The 18,885-nt window shown below is 39.9% G+C and overlaps 1 protein-coding gene across 1 annotated transcript in view; it reads left to right on the top strand.

Annotated features, from left to right (window-relative positions):
- The window catches only part of LOC138404429 (uncharacterized), a 223,631-nt gene that overhangs the window by 91,415 nt on the left and 113,331 nt on the right, over positions 1 to 18,885 (top strand). The window lies entirely within an intron of this gene.

The raw sequence follows: 18,885 nt of genomic DNA, 5'->3' as shown, positions 1-18,885 counted from the left end.
ACTAAATTACTTTTTTAGCAACGTAAGGCAGATTACCTGCTCAAGTTTTTTCTGTTCAGTAATGCTATCAGAACATTTTAAATACCTACGTTACGTGTTATCAATTTATTCTTGTTTTGAGTTGGTTTGCATCCACTACACTTGTTTCTAAGACATAATCAACAAAGAAAACATATTCTCTTCTACTCTAATTTCTGTCTGACGTCTATCCTAGTTTTTATGACAGTAACATTGACATTGAATCATTGAATTTTGTTTTGCGAATGGCACAATCTTATTTTTTTTTGTGTCGGTGCTTTTGTTGCCGTAGTTGATTTAATTTCACGGGCTGCAGTTTTCTATTTTCCTATGTACTTCGGGAACGAAGTACTTATCAAGATGGCCGAATTATAATAAAACATACTAATAATTTATGCTAAATGACAGAAGGAGAACGGAGAGGAAGGAAAGGGAAAAGAAAAAAAAGAAAAAAAGAAAAGAAAAAAAAAAAATTTTAAGGATACAAAATGTTAAGACTTACTATGTGGCAAAATGTTAAGACTCCCAATGGGACAAAATGTTAAGACTCACCATGTGACAAAAAGTTCAATGGGACAAAATGTTACGACTCACTATATTGTGACAAAATGTTAAGACTCCCAATGGGACAAAATGTTAAGACTCACTATGTGACAAAATGTTAAGACTCCCAATGGGACAAAATGTTAAGACTCACTGTGACAAATGTTAAGACTCCCAATGGGACAAAATGTTAAGACTCCCAATGGGACAAAAAAAAAAAAAAAAAACCAAACTTGAGAGATTTCCGAAAGGAACGAACTAAGAGATTTCCGAAAGGAACACATATCGAGATTCCCGAATGGGACGAGCTTGAGATTTCCGAATGGAACAAAATATCGAGATTCCCGAATGGGACGAGCTTGAGATTTCCGAATGGAACAAAATATCGAGATTCCCGAATGGGACGAGCTTGAGATTTCCGAATGGAACAAAATATCGAGATTCCCGAATGGGACGAGCTTGAGATTTCCGAATGGAACAAATATTGATAATAATAAAGGTAAATAAATTAAAAATAAAATAAATAAATATGGTAAATGTAATAATAAATACATACCTATTATAGTAAATTTATAATGGTAATATGAATAATAATAATAAATAATTTGAGATGTCCGAATGAGACAAACGTTGAGATTCCCAAACGGGACAAGAGTTTTTAATCCTAAAAGGGACAAATGTTATTATTGCCGAATGGTATTAAAAAAAAAAAAAAACAAAACATAAGGATTTTTTTTCCTTTCTCTCCGTATTTCCCTATGTACTTCGGGAGCGAAGTACTTGTCAGTATGGCCGTGTTATATTACGATAAAATTGGATACATAATTATTATGCTAAAATTCATCTAATCATAAACTTGGGAGTCTGAAGTAAATGTTTGTTGTGATGTTTAAAACAGAATCGTTATTCCGTTTCCGGATACAATGTCAATGTTCCTAGTTTCTTACTGTCGTCATACAATACAATAGTGTAAAACTATTATTGTTTATTCTTGTTTAATTTGGTATCTAGGAATATGAAAATATGAAAAATAATATTATATAAATTATCAATACATGTCACTAATTATTCATTGTAAATTAAATATTGTCAATATACTAAGAGTGACATTATATTAAGCTATTGTCAACATACAGTTGGCAATAGCTATTATGTGAAATAATAATGTTGTGTAAACTGACAATTTAAGTCGCTTATTATTATTGTAAATTATTAATACGTAGACCATCAATGTCACTGATTTTATTATTGTAAATTGGGTGTGTCAACATACCTTTTGTCAACAAACCTAAAATAAATAATGATTAATATTAAGATCATGTGATAGTCGATATCCGCCTTGTTTGCGATGGCAGTGTTATAAAAGTACCCTACCTCGACAGAGAGGGGACAGTCTTGTATCGACAGCCCAGAGCAAACACAGCGGACCTTACTGAAGTTAAGTATTCTTATATTGTATTATAATGTAATGTAATCATTTGCCTTTTATAGGTTACCTGTTGTAACTGTGTACCAAATATGTACCTACTACTTTACTCAACGTTCTAATGTTTTAAAAGATGTGTGTTATGGAGTTTCTTTGCCCTTTCTTCTCCATGACTAAACACCTTAGCGAAATGGGTGGTAGATTCATTTTAATATAAATAGATCAATGCTGAATAAATACAATTCAGTTATTATTCGACTTGGTTGGTTTTACTTCTGTATTTATCACCTACCCTCTTGTGCTATTTATTTTATACATTGAGATAAAAGTAAACACTAGGTTGTTAGCTTCTAATTATTATAGAAGCCTGTTTAGATGATTAGGATTCTTACTTTGAAATAATACAGCAGATGCTTTGCTTTAATTTTAATTACTTAGTATGTGGCCTTACCTGACAAAAGTACAACTACCTACATTTCAATAATTGATAGATGATAACTTTCATTAGTAATCATTGGATTTAATTTATCATCACTATTAAAGCCCACTGTCTTAACTTCTCTTCTCTCTTTTTATCTAAATCTCACACGGGCATGATTTATATAGTAATTAGATAAGGCTAGCTTTAAGTTTTATTGTAATATTAAAAAAGATAAAAAAAAAAGTTTGACTTGAAGGTCACATAAAAATACAAATCACTTAGGGGGTTGTACTTAGCTACCGACGAAACAATAACTAGTTATGATATTATATATATTTTTTAGGGTTAAAGGAAAAACGGAACCCTTAGAGGATCACTTTGTTGTCTGTCAGTCTGTCGGTCTTAATAAAGACATTTTTCAAACAAACAAACAAACAAGTCTGTCGGTCTGTCAAGAAACCTACAGGGTACTTCCCGTTGACCTAGAATCATGAAATTTAGCAGGTAGGTAGATCTTATAGCAGACATTCGGAGAAAAATCTGAAAACCGTAAATTTAGGGTTGCATCACACAAAAAAAAAATTAAATTCTGGTCATGAACTAATTAGTACATTTAATTATCGAAGTGAGATAACTATATCAAGTGGGGTATCATATGAAAGGTCTTCACCTATGCATTCTAAAACTGATTTTTATTTATTTTTAGGCATCATCGTTTTTGAATAATTATAGTGCTAAATGTCGAAAAACTACGACTGTAGTACGGAACCCTCGTTACGCGAGCCTGACTCGCACTTGGCCGGTTTTTGATATGGTCTGGAATTTTATTATAAATTTTCGAACAAATCGAGTTGGGACCCGAACTGTGTATTTTTAGTTTAGAGCTTGGCACGATCATGTAATGTGTATGGTAATGTGCATGTAGTGTTTGCTTTCAAATGATTTTACATACAACGTCATGTAATTTAACTTTATGTAATTTAAGATCATTTTTGTAAAAATAGCTAGCTAACCTTTTCAATAAAAAAAAAAAAAAACATTATTAAGTACGTGCAGGACGAAGTTCATAATAAAAACTAGCGACCCGCCCCGGCTTCGCATGGCTGCAATGTAGATACTAATGTGGTGTCATTGAGGTGTCATTGCCTCGGAAACTCTCAAATGAGAGGATTTTTTTCCGACCTAATTCACATTATTTCAATTTCTCTAGGGATCTCTAATTTTTTGAGAATTAAACTATAACTACAAACCTTCCTCTTGAATCACTCTATCTATTGGTGAAAACCGCATTAAAATCCGTTGCGTAGTTTAAAAGATCTACGCGTTCATACATACATACAAAGCTACTTTATTTTAAGCGGGAAGCGACTTTATTTTATACTATGTAGAGATAACTTGAAACGTCTTCCAGTTTTGTGAAGTTTTGCGGTTGTTTGCGGACGAATATTTCTGTTGGTAGGTACATGCTAATTGCTAATACCCGCGACTACGTGTTATCCCATTTGTATTTGCCGCCTTTTGAAATGGAAGTGGCGTGATCTATTGCGACGAGGCAGCCATCTTGATTCGATTGCATAAATACGGGTGGTTGATGATTTATAAGTCCCCCCGACAAAAGACGCCCTAAGCACGTCCTTAACGATCCCGACGATCAAATCATGACCGACAATGCTTCCTATCTCGTAGGGCTACACAAATTAACCTCTTTACAGGACTCACGCCACGGCCTCGGGGGCGTACGGACTAACCAACGTTACGGTACGGACGTTGGGATGGGTGGAGTCCAAGCCGTGGTCCGAGCCTCACAGGAGGCGCCCTTAGGAGGACGTTGCCTTCCGACCTCTCGAATTATTTCTTGGAGCCCTAGGGCTCACCCCCAGGCGGAGCTTCGCGCTCACCACCCCTCCGGTGACGCTGTAGCAGCCAGTAGGGCCTACGCAGCATAATCAATCCGAAACTACACAACGATTTATAAGTTAGTCTTGTTCTGACGCGGGACTCGACCGACTATTGAATGCTTTTTGTGTTTCAATCAATCTGCCTGTTTGAGTCCACTGCTGGACACAGGCCTTCCCAAGAGCGCACCACCACACACGATCCTCCGCCTTCCTCATCCACCCACTTCCCGCTATCTTCTTAAGGTCAGTCCAGCGGGTTGGAGGTCGTCCCACACTGCGCTTGCTGATACGCGGTCTCCACTCCTGAACACGTCTGCCCCATCGGCCATCGGTTCTGCGGCAGACGTGGCCTGCCCACTGCCACTTCAGCTGGCTAATTCGTTGGCCTATGTCGGTCACTCTGGTTCTCTTACGGATTTCCTCGTTACGGATTTTGTCCCTCAGAGAGATACCCAACATAGCCCGCTGAGCGACTTTGAACTTGTGGACAAGGCCAACTGTCAGTGTCCACGTATCAGCGCGATACGTGATCACAGGTAGGACACACTCATTAAAGACTTTCGTCTTTAGGCTTTGAGTTTTTGTGTTTAGGTCGCCATTTTGATTGAAATTGTGCCCTAATCAAGTTAATATTGCAATAAGGTTATGAAAGGTAACACTCTCGATAAGCCGCTGCGTGTCGTGACGTTCGTGTATATTCAGTTTTTTTCAAATCCCGTGGGAACTCTTCGATATTCCGGGATAAAAAGCAGCCTATGTCACTCTGCAGGTCTTTAACTATAACTATGCAAAAGTTACGTCAAACCGTTGCTCCATTGCGACGTGATTGAAGGACAAACCAACAAACAAACACACTTTCGCATTTATAATAAGGGTGGTGATGAAACATCGAATTTGTTATGCAGATGGGCCGAGAAAAGGTAACAGACCGACAGACACACATTCGCATTTATAATCTAAATATATAAAAGGAAAAGGTGACTGACTGACTGACTGACTAATCTATCAACGCACAGCTTAAACTAATGGACGGATCGGGCTGAAATTTGGCATGCAGATAGCTATTATGACGTAGACATCCGCTTAGAAAGGATTTTTAAAAATTCAACCCCTAAGAGGGTAAAATAGGGGTTTCCCATTTGTGAAGTCCCCGCGGACGAAGTTGCGGACATAAGCTAGTATGGATAGAACTCGTAGGTACTTTGTTTTTGTAGGAATCCTGTTCTAATGTGATCACGATATCACTTTATGGTAAGTGACATAATCCTTATCTCTAGTTAGGTACTTAGCGTATTATAATTAGTTATTCAGGTATTAGTACGAAGTATTTTTCAATTAATTTTATTATCCGTTGGTATATATAAAATTCAAAGTCCTGACTGACTGACTTATATACTGGACTGACACTACAGACGGACAGACAGACAGACAACGAAGTGATCCTATAAGGGTGCCGTTTTCCTTTTGTGGTACGGAACCCTAAAAATAGACATCAGAGTTTAGTATTGGTACGATAGTACTATTATTGTTCTGTGGTAGTACAAAATTCCTAACTAGCTGATGCCCGCGACTTCGTCTGCGTGGATTTAGGTTTTTAAAAATCCCGTGGGAACTCTGTGATTTCCCGAGATAAAAAGTAAGCCTATGCCGCTCTTCAGATCTTTAACTATACCCATGCAAAAAACCGGCCAAGTGCGAGTCAGGCTCGGGAAATGAGGGTTCCGTACTACAGTCGTATTTTTTCGACATTTTGCATGATTATTCAAAAACTATGATGCATAAAAATAAATAAAAATCTGTTTTAGAATGTACAGATGATACCCCACTTGATATAGTCACTCACTTCGAAAGTTGAAAATACTAATTATTAGTTCATGACCACATTTTAATTTTTTTTGTGTGATCTAACCCTAAATTCACGGTTTTCAGATTTTTCCCCAAATGTCAGCTATAAGATCTACCTACCTGCCAAATTTCATGATTCTAGGTCAACGGGAAGTACCCTGTAGGTTTCTTGACAGACAGACAGACAACAAAGTGATCCTATAAGGGTTCCGTTTTTCCTTTTGAGGTACGGAACCCTAAAAATCACGTCGATCTGTTGCTCCGTTGCGACGTGATTGAAGGACAAAACCAACAAACCAACACACTTTCGCATTTATAATACGAGTAATTATTTATTTACTCCGTTTAATAATATATTTTAATTATAATATTATATTTTTTAAGGTTTTAGTTATAGTTTTAGTTTTATTGTTTAACTAAATTTTTAAAATTAATTTTTGGAAGCTGATTTGACTTAAATGTAGAAAATATAAAGTCTTGATTAGAAAAAAAAAAGTTTACAATATTGATGTAATGACATTTGGCATTGGTGTATAAAAAAAGTTGCGAATGTTTATGTAGGTATAATTGTAAGAATGTTGATGTGTAGTGATGTTACTCAGGAATAATGTAGCTTTCTGCTGGTGAAAGAATTTTCAAAATCGGTTCAGTAGTTCCAGAGATTACCCCCTCAACAAACAAACTTACAAACTTTACCTCTTTATAATATTAGTTAGTAGGTATAGATTAAAGTGATTGATTATGTTTTTATTCCATATATTTTATTGGTATTTAATGTAAATAAAAAACACACGAGTCAAGGCCGGTTTTTTGTTTCCTGTTTTAATTACTGTGCGATTAGAATGTGTGGACCATTATATTTATTTTATTTTACAACTTGCTTATTTATGCTGGCGACTTCGTCCGCGTGAACTACACAAATTTCGACCCCTATTTCACCCCCTTAGGGGTTGAATTTTCAAAAATCCCTTCTTAGCGGATGCCTACGTCATAATAGCTATCTGCATGCCAAATTTCAGCCCAACCCGTCAAGTAGTTTGAGCTGTGCGTTGATAGATCAGTCAGTCAGTCAGTCACCTTTTCCTTTTATATATTTAGACTAGATGATGCCCGCGACTTCGTCCACCTGGATTTAGGTTTTTAAAAATCCCGTGGGAACTCTTCGATTTTCCTAGATAAAAAAAACGGCCAAGTGCGAATAGTAGAAACAAAAGCTATTTTTTACTTTGTAGGTAGTGTTTTTGGAAGTCGGTTTTTTAAATATTCATATTTCATTTTAAGCTTTTTAGTTTAAGTACTGCTTGGTACCTAAATATCAATTCACCAGCAAAACTTTCCAAATCCACACGGCTTAGGAGTTCAATACCTTGCAGCATCAGGATTAAAGAGTTGAGACTTGGAATTCAATAAAAATCAAGTCTATGCTCGGCATTTAAAAAAAAAAAAAAAAAAAGAATATTAGCCATGTTAAATGACTAATATTCTCCTTTCCTCTCCAATTAAGCGTCAGGCTTGTGCTAGGAGGCGGTACGACAATAGTGCAACGGGCGGGGTTTGAACCGTCGACCTTTCGGTTTTCAGTCCACTCCTATACCGGTTGAGCTATTGAGGCTTAAGGAGGAACTGTTCCTTGTGAAATAATTTTAAAATATTATTTCACAAGGAACAGTTCCTGAAGCTCTATGATTTAGGAGTGCTGTACCCCGCATCATCAGGTTTGAGCAGTTCGGACTTGGAATGCAATCTTGAAGCCGTTGCTTGATACCTAAAATATAAATTCACTATCAGAAATTCTCAAATCCTTCAAGGCTTAGGAGTTCAGTAGATACTTTGCAGCATCAGGATTGAGGAGTTAGGATCCAAAGTTCAATGATATGTTTGGTACCTAGAATAATATTGCATCATCTGCAGTTTCTGAATCATTAAAGTTTAGGAGTGCTGTACCCTACATCATCAGGGTTGAGGAGTTGGGACTTGGAGTCCAAGCTTGAAGCCGTTGCTTGGTACCTACAATAATAATTGACTATGAACTCTTCCTGAATCTCGATAACTTAGGCGGGCAGTAACCCTGCAGCATCAGGACTAAGGAGTTGGACCCAGAATTTTTTAAGACGTCAATTATCGCCTTGTGACTTCATTAATCGCTTTCCGTATAGCGTGACGTCAATAATTATTTATTTTAAAAATAAATAAAAAACATGTTTTGTAGGGTTCCGTACCTCAAAAGAAAAAACAGAACCCTTATAGGATCACTTTATTGTCTGTCTGTCTGTCGGTCTGTCAAGAAACCTACTGACAGGGTACTTCCCGTTGACCTAGAATCATGAAATTTGGCAGGTAGGTAGGTCTTATAGCAGACATTAGGGGAAAAATCTGAAAACCGTGAATTTGTGGTTACATCACACAAAAAAATTAAATTATGGTCATTAATTAATAATTAGTATTTTCAATTTTCGAAGTAAGATAACTACTTATATCAAGTGGGGTATCATATGAAAGGTCTTCACCTGTGCATTCTAAAACAGATTTTATTTATTTTTATGTATCAGAGTTTTTGAATTATCGTGCAAAATGTCGAAAAAATACAACTGTAGTACGGAACCCTCGTTGCGCGAGCCTGACTCGCACTTGGCCGGATGAATTCTAGCAGCATAAACTACCGCTATACATAAAATCACGTCATTTTATTACTACAGTCTAAGACCCTATTATAACAGTAAAACTATTTATGGATCTAGAATCTAGATCTAGATACAGTATAATTATATTAATAATGTAATGGATCTAGGTAATAAAATTTCCGCTTCTATCAAATATTTTTTAAGAATGTTAAATCGTAGAAAGACCTGTACCTATGTAGGTCGATTTCGTAAAACCGGCATCAATAATTATTACCATCTCAATTGTTGTGATTGGTTGAATTTGTGCGATTCTTGCAACAATGCATTGGAGCCAATAGTGAGCGAGCGTCAACCAATCGCAGGTGATTGCGATCGTGACATTGTAGCTGTCAAACAACCGCGGTAGAGCCACTGCATCAATAATAATTACCATCTCAATTGTTGTGATTGGTTGAATTTGTGCGATTGTTGCAACAATGCATTGCAGCCAATAGTGAGCGAGCGTCAACCAATCGCAGGTGATTGCGATCGTGACATTGTAGCTGTCAAACAACCGCGGTAGAGCCACTGCATCAATAATAATTACCATCTCAATTGTTGTGATTGGTTGAATTTGTGCGATTCTTGCAACAATGCATTGCAGCCAATAGTGAGCGAGCGTCAACCAATCGCAGGTGATTGCGATCGTGACATTGTAGCTGTCAAACAACCGCGGTAGAGCCACTGCATCAATAATAATTACCATCTCAATTGTTGTGATTGGTTGAATTTGTGCGATTGTTGCAACAATGCATTGCAGCCAATAGTGAGCGAGCGTCAACCAATCGCAGGTGATTGCGATCGTGACATTGTAGCTGTCAAACAACCGCGGTAGAGCCACTGCATCAATAATAATTACCATCTCAATTGTTGTGATTGGTTGAATTTGTGCGATTGTTGCAACAATGCATTGCAGCCAATAGTGAGCGAGCGTCAACCAATCGCAGGTGATTGCGATCGTGACATTGTAGCTGTCAAACAACCGCGGTAGAGCCACTGCATCAATAATAATTACCATCTCAATTGTTGTGATTGGTTGAATTTGTGCGATTCTTGCAACAATGCATTGGAGCCAATAGTGAGCGAGCGTCAACCAATCGCAGGTGATTGCGATCGTGACATTGTAGCTGTCAAACAACCGCGGTAGAGCCACTGCATCAATAATAATTACCATCTCAATTGTTGTGATTGGTTGAATTTGTGCGATTGTTGCAACAATGCATTGCAGCCAATAGTGAGCGAGCGTCAACCAATCGCAGGTGATTGCGATCGTGACATTGTAGCTGTCAAACAACCGCGGTAGAGCCACTGCATCAATAATAATTACCATCTCAATTGTTGTGATTGGTTGAATTTGTGCGATTGTTGCAACAATGCATTGCAGCCAATAGTGAGCGAGCGTCAACCAATCGCAGGTGATTGCGATCGTGACATTGTAGCTGTCAAACAACCGCGGTAGAGCCACTGCATCAATAATAATTACCATCTCAATTGTTGTGATTGGTTGAATTTGTGCGATTCTTGCAACAATGCATTGCAGCCAATAGTGAGCGAGCGTCAACCAATCGCAGGTGATTGCGATCGTGACATTGTAGCTGTCAAACAACCGCGGTAGAGCCACTGCATCAATAATAATTACCATCTCAATTGTTGTGATTGGTTGAATTTGTGCGATTGTTGCAACAATGCATTGCAGCCAATAGTGAGCGAGCGTCAACCAATCGCAGGTGATTGCGATCGTGACATTGTAGCTGTCAAACAACCGCGGTAGAGCCACTGCATCAATAATAATTACCATCTCAATTGTTGTGATTGGTTGAATTTGTGCGATTGTTGCAACAATGCATTGGAGCCAATAGTGAGCGAGCGTCAACCAATCGCAGGTGATTGCGATCGTGACATTGTAGCTGTCAAACAACCGCGGTAGAGCCACTGCATCAATAATAATTACCATCTCAATTGTTGTGATTGGTTGAATTTGTGCGATTCTTGCAACAATGCATTGGAGCCAATAGTGAGCGAGCGTCAACCAATCGCAGGTGATTGCGATCGTGACATTGTAGCTGTCAAACAACCGCGGTAGAGCCACTGCATCAATAATAATTACCATCTCAATTGTTGTGATTGGTTGAATTTGTGCGATTGTTGCAACAATGCATTGCAGCCAATAGTGAGCGAGCGTCAACCAATCGCAGGTGATTGCGATCGTGACATTGTAGCTGTCAAACAACCGCGGTAGAGCCACTGCATCAATAATAATTACCATCTCAATTGTTGTGATTGGTTGAATTTGTGCGATTCTTGCAACAATGCATTGGAGCCAATAGTGAGCGAGCGTCAACCAATCGCAGGTGATTGCGATCGTGACATTGTAGCTGTCAAACAACCGCGGTAGAGCCACTGCATCAATAATAATTACCATCTCAATTGTTGTGATTGGTTGAATTTGTGCGATTGTTGCAACAATGCATTGCAGCCAATAGTGAGCGAGCGTCAACCAATCGCAGGTGATTGCGATCGTGACATTGTAGCTGTCAAACAACCGCGGTAGAGCCACTGCATCAATAATAATTACCATCTCAATTGTTGTGATTGGTTGAATTTGTGCGATTGTTGCAACAATGCATTGGAGCCAATAGTGAGCGAGCGTCAACCAATCGCAGGTGATTGCGATCGTGACATTGTAGCTGTCAAACAACCGCGGTAGAGCCACTGCATCAATAATAATTACCATCTCAATTGTTGTGATTGGTTGAATTTGTGCGATTCTTGCAACAATGCATTGGAGCCAATAGTGAGCGAGCGTCAACCAATCGCAGGTGATTGCGATCGTGACATTGTAGCTGTCAAACAACCGCGGTAGAGCCACTGCATCAATAATAATTACCATCTCAATTGTTGTGATTGGTTGAATTTGTGCGATTGTTGCAACAATGCATTGCAGCCAATAGTGAGCGAGCGTCAACCAATCGCAGGTGATTGCGATCGTGACATTGTAGCTGTCAAACAACCGCGGTAGAGCCACTGCATCAATAATAATTACCATCTCAATTGTTGTGATTGGTTGAATTTGTGCGATTGTTGCAACAATGCATTGGAGCCAATAGTGAGCGAGCGTCAACCAATCGCAGGTGATTGCGATCGTGACATTGTAGCTCTGCCTTCTCCATAAACGTGACACTGGCGAAACACTCTGTGCCCAGCTGGCACACCTAAAAGCCAATAATTGGGAATTGAATTGAATTGACATTGTAGCCAATAGTGAGCGAGCGTCAACCAATCGCAGGTGATTGCGATCGTGACATTGTAGCTGTCAAACAACCGCGGTAGAGCCACTGCATCAATAATAATTACCATCTCAATTGTTGTGATTGGTTGAATTTGTGCGATTGTTGCAACAATGCATTGCAGCCAATAGTGAGCGAGCGTCAACCAATCGCAGGTGATTGCGATCGTGACATTGTAGCTGTCAAACAACCGCGGTAGAGCCACTGCATCAATAATAATTACCATCTCAATTGTTGTGATTGGTTGAATTTGTGCGATTGTTGCAACAATGCATTGCAGCCAATAGTGAGCGAGCGTCAACCAATCGCAGGTGATTGCGATCGTGACATTGTAGCTGTCAAACAACCGCGGTAGAGCCACTGCATCAATAATAATTACCATCTCAATTGTTGTGATTGGTTGAATTTGTGCGATTGTTGCAACAATGCATTGCAGCCAATAGTGAGCGAGCGTCAACCAATCGCAGGTGATTGCGATCGTGACATTGTAGCTGTCAAACAACCGCGGTAGAGCCACTGCATCAATAATAATTACCATCTCAATTGTTGTGATTGGTTGAATTTGTGCGATTCTTGCAACAATGCATTGGAGCCAATAGTGAGCGAGCGTCAACCAATCGCAGGTGATTGCGATCGTGACATTGTAGCTGTCAAACAACCGCGGTAGAGCCACTGCATCAATAATAATTACCATCTCAATTGTTGTGATTGGTTGAATTTGTGCGATTGTTGCAACAATGCATTGCAGCCAATAGTGAGCGAGCGTCAACCAATCGCAGGTGATTGCGATCGTGACATTGTAGCTGTCAAACAACCGCGGTAGAGCCACTGCATCAATAATAATTACCATCTCAATTGTTGTGATTGGTTGAATTTGTGCGATTGTTGCAACAATGCATTGGAGCCAATAGTGAGCGAGCGTCAACCAATCGCAGGTGATTGCGATCGTGACATTGTAGCTGTCAAACAACCGCGGTAGAGCCACTGCATCAATAATAATTACCATCTCAATTGTTGTGATTGGTTGAATTTGTGCGATTCTTGCAACAATGCATTGGAGCCAATAGTGAGCGAGCGTCAACCAATCGCAGGTGATTGCGATCGTGACATTGTAGCTGTCAAACAACCGCGGTAGAGCCACTGCATCAATAATAATTACCATCTCAATTGTTGTGATTGGTTGAATTTGTGCGATTGTTGCAACAATGCATTGCAGCCAATAGTGAGCGAGCGTCAACCAATCGCAGGTGATTGCGATCGTGACATTGTAGCTGTCAAACAACCGCGGTAGAGCCACTGCATCAATAATAATTACCATCTCAATTGTTGTGATTGGTTGAATTTGTGCGATTGTTGCAACAATGCATTGCAGCCAATAGTGAGCGAGCGTCAACCAATCGCAGGTGATTGCGATCGTGACATTGTAGCTGTCAAACAACCGCGGTAGAGCCACTGCATCAATAATAATTACCATCTCAATTGTTGTGATTGGTTGAATTTGTGCGATTGTTGCAACAATGCATTGCAGCCAATAGTGAGCGAGCGTCAACCAATCGCAGGTGATTGCGATCGTGACATTGTAGCTGTCATTCTACCGCAATCGAGCAGCAGACAGACACTTTCGCATATTGGTAGTATTTAGGTCATAGTAGTCTATATCTATACTAATAAATAAAACCGGCCAAGTACGAGTCAGGCTCGCGCAATGGCCAATGAGGGTTCGGTACTACAGTCGTATTTTTTCGACATTTTGCACGATAATTCAAAAACTATGATGCATAAAAATAAATAAAAATCTGGCAGCTACCTCGGACAAAGAATTAGCCTAGCTATTCAAAGGGGGAACGCTGCCAGTATCTTCGGAACCTTGCCTAAAGGGACTCCTTTTAATAATATATTTTAGTTATAATATTATATTTTTTAAGGTTTTGGTTTTAGTTTAAATTATTAATAAAAATCTGTTTTAGAATGTACAGGTGAAGACCTTTCATATGATACCCCACTTGATATAGTCACTCACTTCGAAAGTTGAAAATACTAATTATTAGTTCATGACCACAATTTAATTTTTTTTGTGTGATCTAACCCTAAATTCGCGGTTTTCAGATTTTTCCCCAAATGTCAGCTATAAGATCTACCTACCTGCCAAATTTCATGATTCTAGGTCACCGGGAAGTACCCTGTAGGTTTCTTGACAGACAGACAGACAACAAAGTGATCCTATAAGGGTTCCGTTTTTCCTTTTGAGGTACGGAACCCTAAAAACTAAAAATTTTATATTTACAAAAAATATACGCCGTCCAAATGGTCATTAATTATGGGCATTGTGCCCAAAACACTGGCGCTATAGAATAGAATAGAATGGTTTTTTTATTCATGTAAACTTTTTACAAGTACTTATGAATAGTCAGGTTTAATTTACCACTGGTTCGGAATTCTATTACCTCGCTGAACGGCAAGGCTCAACCGTTGAGCGAAATAAGCAGACAGACAGAGATAAGTTTTAAATATTTAGGTAGATAGGGTGTAAGACCGGATTTTTTGAAATTCGCAGGGGAGCAAATCCACGTGTGGTCGTTAGTATTAGATACAACGGAGCGGACAGACAATGTAATCATTAATTAATTTTATTATGTAAATATTATGTATTTAAATTTATACAGTAAAAATATCTAGCTTCGCTTGGCGACTTAGAGATTTAATTAAATTGTAGAGAAGTTTTTCAAATATGGGATTTTCTAGCTGAAATTAAAATTTATTGATTGTTTGAACGTGGCGTAGTGGTGAGCGCTGTGGTCTTATTAGTGAGAGGTCCCGGGTTCGATTCCTGGCAGCGGCAATTTGGGAATTTATAATTTTTTGGGTTCCGTACCTCAAAAGGAAAAATGAAACCCTTATAGGATCACTTTGTTGTCTGTCTGTCTGTCTGTCTGTCTGTCTGTCTGTCTGTCAAGAAACCTACAGGGTACTTCCCGTTGACCTAGAATCATGGAATTTGGCAGGTAGGTAGGTCTTATAGCTGGCTTTAGGGGAAAAATCTGAAACCGCGAATTTAGGGTTAGATCACACAAAAAAAATTAAATTGTGGTCATGAACTAATAATAAGGTTTTTAATATTCGAAGTAAGATAACTATACCAAGTGGGGTATCATATGAAAGGGCTTCACCTGTGCATTCTAAAACAGATTTTTTATTTATATTTATGCATCATAGTTTTTGAATTATCGTGCAAAATATCGAAAAAATACGACTGTATACGGAACCCTCAATGTGCGAGCCTGACTCGCACTTGGCCGGTTTTTTAAATATTAGCCACTAGGCGATTCCCGCGACTTAGTCCGCGTGGATATAGTTTTTTAAAAATCCTGTAGGAATTCTTCATTTTTCCGGGATAAAAAGTAACCTATGTCCTTTCCCGGGATAAAAGCTATCGCTGTACCAAATTTCGTCAAAATCGGTTGAATGGTTAAGCTGTGCTAAAAAGCTAGCAGACAGACAGACAGACACACTTTCGCATTTATAATATTAGTATGGAAGTATGGATTTTGAATAAGACTTTGACTTTGAAAGCAAATACATAACTTCGAAAAGTTAGAGGTACTTGCCCGGGATCGAACCCCCGATCTCCAGACCGAATAGGCAGCCGACGTCTTAACCACTTCGCCGACACTACTTTTTTTCAAACTAGGTTCATCATGATCAACTCATAGCCGGCTCACTACAGAGCACGGGTCTTTTCTCAGTATGAGAAGGGTTTGGCCATAGTCCACCACGCTGACCAAGTGCGGATTGGCAGACTTCACACACCTTTGAGAACAGTATGGAGGCATGCAGGTTTCCTCACGATGTTTTCCTTCACCGTTAGAGCAAGTGATATTTAATTTATCAAAAACTAGCTTATACTCGCGAATTCGTCCCCGTGGACTACACAAATTTCAAACCCTATTTCACCCCCTTAGGGGTTGCATTTCCAAAAATCCTTTCTTAGCGGATGCTTCCGTCATAATAGCTAACTGCATGCCAAATTTCAGCCCGATCCGTCCAGTAGTTTGAGCTGTGCGTTGATAGATCAGTCAGGCAGTCAGTCACCTTTCCCATTTATATATTTAGAAGATTAAATGTCGCTTAAAAATATCGAACAAATAATATTGATCTATCGATGTATCATGTAGGTATCGATATTGTTTCGACAAGCCTACTCGTATTACGAGACTTCACAGTTCACACACCGCCGAGAACATTATGGAGAACTCTCAGGCATGCAGGTTTCCTCACGATGTTTCCCCTCACCGTTAAACTTAAAGCAAGTGAAATTTAATTACTTAAAAACCGGCCAAGTGCAAGTCAGGCTCGCGCAACGAGGGTTCCGTAATACAGTCGTATATTTTCGACATTTTGCACGATAATTCAAAAACTATGATAAATAAAAATCTGTTTTTGAATGTACAGGTGAAGACCTTTCATATGATACCCCACTTGATACAGTTATCTTACTTCTAAAATTGAAAATACTAATTATTAGTTTATGACCACAATTTAATTTTTTTTTTGTGTGGTGTAACCACAAATTCACGGTTTTCAGATTTTTTCCCGAATGTCAGCTATAAGACCTACCTACCTGCCAAATTTCATGATTCTAGGTCAACGCGAAGTACCTTGTAGGTTTCTTGACAGACGGACGGACAGACAAACAGACAGACAGACAGACAGACAACAAAGTGATCCTATAAGGGTTCCGTTTTTCCTTTTGAGGTATGGAACCCTAAAAACGCACATAACTCCGAAAAGTTAGAGGTGCGTGCCCGGGATCGAACCCCCGACCTCCCGAATAGGAGGCGGATGTGCTAACCCCTAGACTATCACAGAATCAACATTGGTTTGCCGAGTAAACAGAATTTTGTGTATCACTCAGCAACTTAGAAGTTAATGACATTAGCTTCTAAGATATTGGAACTCTGATTAGACCCGCCGGATTCCTAGACATTTTAGAGATTTGTAGCCTCAATAGCTCAAGGGTTAAAGGAGCGGACTGAAATCGGAAAGGTCGGCAGTTCAAACCCCCACCCGTTGCAAATTGTCGTACCTACTCCCTTTTTTTAACGCTGGGAAATGCGTTTACGCATCCCCCCTCCTAGAAGCCAGTCAGCTAACCAGCCAGCCAACCAACTGGAGGGAAGGTATGTGGGACTCGCGACTAGCGGCGCTCTTGCGCGTCGCCTGGCGACTGTGTCACGGGAACGCCGAAGGTAACCACCGCGACCCAGTCAGCGACATACGCCGAGGCGGACCCTCCATCAGGGACCCCGCTCACGAGGTCCCCACAACGCACTCCCGACCCAGGGACCCAACGGGCGACAACTGCACACTCAGCGCACGTCGCCCGCGTCCCATCCTCCGCCTCGTCCGCTGCGCCCTCTGCTAGCCAGAAGGACACGCGGAGAATCCTTCCCCCTGCCAGGTCTAACAATATCCCTGAAGAGAGATTATTAGCCATGTTACCAGGGTGTACCGGCCCGAATACTACTCTTCCCCTCGGATGCCCGATACTTCCAAAAGGGACCAGCAACACCCAGCCACACTGGGAGGTTACCTGGCTGGCACCCCGTCGTACCTACTCCTAGTACAAGCTTTACGATTAGTTGGAGGGGAAAGGGGAATATTAGTCATGATAAACGGCTAGTTTTCTTTTTTAAAAAATCTAAAAGAAAAGAAGGAAAGAGTTTCTAGACGATTATTGCTACTTTTTAATCATTTTCATTTAATGCCAATGAGGTGCCATATGCCAATCTCAAAAAAATATGAAGTAAGTACCTATAGAGGATTGGCGCAGCTAATTAGCTAAATTGGCACCGGCCCCAAAAATATTTTTATAGAACTACATTATATTAACTCTTGTCTACATAAAAATATATTCAGTAATAAAAATCCCGTGTGAACTATTTAATTTTCCGGGATAAAAAGTAGCCTATGTCACTCTCCAGGTCTTTCACTATACCCATGCAAAAAAATCACGTCATTCGGTTACTCCGTTGCGACGTGATTTAAGGACGAACCAACAAACCAATAAACCAACAAACCAACAAACAAACACTTTCGCATTTATAATAATATGGGTACTGATTTTTAGTGTATAAATACGGTAAGGTATTGAAATCGGTTCATATATTTTTTTGTAAAAAATTTAAGTTTAGAGATTGTGTATAACAGAAAAATAGCCACACTGACCTATTTTAATTAGGTTAATATAATGATTTTATCAGTTTGTCCTATCTAACCTATCATTTAAATATCTTAGATAGGTTGACAGTTAGATAGATAGCTTAATTGCACACACTTAAACTGAGAATACATCTTAGACTGGGGGCACACGATGCGTTGCGGCGCCGTACAGCAAAGATTTCAGCGTATCAGTGGGCACACGAGCGGTGCGGCGCCGCAACGTTGTTATGTCGCAGCGGCGCCGTAGCAGCGTTGGACAGCCTTGAGCGGCGCCGCTCTGACGTCGCAACGCATTCACCCCTCCCCGCCTCGTCTCGGTGGTTGCAAGTCCGGTGCGGCGCCGCAACGCATCGTGTGACATGTCAGAGCGGGGGCACACGTTGCGTTGCGGCGGCGCGGCGGTGTGGCACCGAAGCGGTGTCGCTGCGTCGTCTTACATAGAGATATCTGTGGCATGTCACACGATGCGCTCCGGCGCCGCACTGGACTTGCAACCACCGAGACGAGGCTGGGAAGTGAATACGTTGTGACGTCAGAGCGGCGCCGCTCAAGGCTGTCCAACGCTGTT

This window comes from Maniola hyperantus, chromosome 28 (genome assembly GCF_902806685.2).
Source record: "Maniola hyperantus chromosome 28, iAphHyp1.2, whole genome shotgun sequence".
In the NCBI taxonomy this organism is placed as follows: domain Eukaryota; kingdom Metazoa; phylum Arthropoda; class Insecta; order Lepidoptera; family Nymphalidae; genus Maniola; species Maniola hyperantus.
Note: the sequence above shows the minus strand (reverse complement) of the source record. Positions and strands in the feature narration are given on the sequence as shown.